General features: G+C 45.4%; 1 long non-coding RNA gene across 1 annotated transcript; it reads right to left on the minus strand.

Annotated features, from left to right (window-relative positions):
- Positions 1 to 326: 326 nt before the first annotated feature.
- LOC130109561 (uncharacterized) lies at positions 327 to 1,052 on the minus strand. The gene is made up of 3 exons (XR_008810013.1): positions 932 to 1,052; positions 636 to 698; positions 327 to 376 (listed from the first exon to the last, which is right to left on the minus strand). It is a non-coding gene; the product is annotated as an uncharacterized LOC130109561 (long non-coding RNA).
- Positions 1,053 to 1,350: the final 298 nt, after the last annotated feature.

Here is a 1,350-nt window from a genome sequence, read left to right on the forward strand (position 1 = left end):
AAAAAGAGATGGGAGAGATATGATTTCCTGTCATCCTTACCCCCAGCCCATTCCTGAACATCCATAATCCACTGCAGTGCCATCTCCTCTGAGCAATGGACCTCTTCTCTGAGCTCTAGAAGTCTTGCTGTCTCCTCCACAGCTCTTTGACAAGTCTGAAAGACAGAAATATTTTCAGCATCAATTTTAAGTCAGGTACAGTCACCCAAATCTGCTTCACGCATGTGGGTTTAACCAGATACACAAACACATAATGATACAACAAACATGAATACAGGACATACCTTCACATATCTTGTGGAGAGGGCCTTGAGGAGATTGTCTCCCTTGTGCCTGTTCCATTCCATTGCATGGACAGTCAGCATGTCCACACGGGCTGTTGGAAGTCGAGGATGTCATTATGGACCGCAAATTATAGAACAATGTGAGAAGATGACACACTTCAGGATAGATACAATGCCACTTTTTTAACAGAAAATTAGAAAACGAAGTGAGAGTGAGTACAGTAAGGTACAGTTGAAGAGAGTAGAGTTGAGATGAGTAGGGATTGGGTGCTGGAAAAGTGCTGAAAGGGACCAACCTGCTTTAGACATATATTTTTTTGTCAGAGCACAACGGGAGAGGTAGCTGCTCACCTGCTCAACCTCTTCACCAGCCGTTGTGCCCGCTCCCTCCTGATTCCTGCCACTCCATTTAAGCTGTTAAAGGACACAATGAATGTAGTCAGGACGCTGGATTGATCAAAAGTACCAGTGGCCCTGCCTTTGATCACGAAACACCCGGAGAACCCTGCCCCTGCCACTGACAATGGACTGAACACTGATATTAGCAGCAGTGCATGAAAATTGACATGGAATCTTGAGCTGAATCTCAATATTGTTTCTTTATAAAACAATACATAATAAATTGAAAAAATGAAAATATACCTCACACTTTGTGGCATGAGCCCTGGCATGCATGATGCTGAGGAATGGCCTCATCTGCAAGAGCCCCTGGAGTGGTGGAAGGGCAGCCACTACCTTTTGGAGGTATGGCCAGTACTTGCAGGTGACATCCATGGCAAAGAATTTGACATTTGCTGTGGCCTGAATTTCTCTCTGGAGATACAGAGGGTAGGCAAAAATTTCACCCCGGTACATATTTAGGCCTTTCAAGAGGTAGCCATGGCAACACACGGCTACCTCAACGCCCTCCTCATCGAGTTTACTGGCCCTCCGTGAGGTTTCCCTGGCTGCTGCCCACTGCGAAGCACCGCATGTTGCTTTGCCTTGCGTCTGTGAGAACAGTGCATTAACAGAAACATTTGAAACACAGGTACTACAGCATCATTAACATTCCTTTCACTTAATA

Source organism: Lampris incognitus, chromosome 3 (genome assembly GCF_029633865.1).
Source record: "Lampris incognitus isolate fLamInc1 chromosome 3, fLamInc1.hap2, whole genome shotgun sequence".
Taxonomy (NCBI): Eukaryota; Metazoa; Chordata; class Actinopteri; order Lampriformes; family Lampridae; genus Lampris; species Lampris incognitus.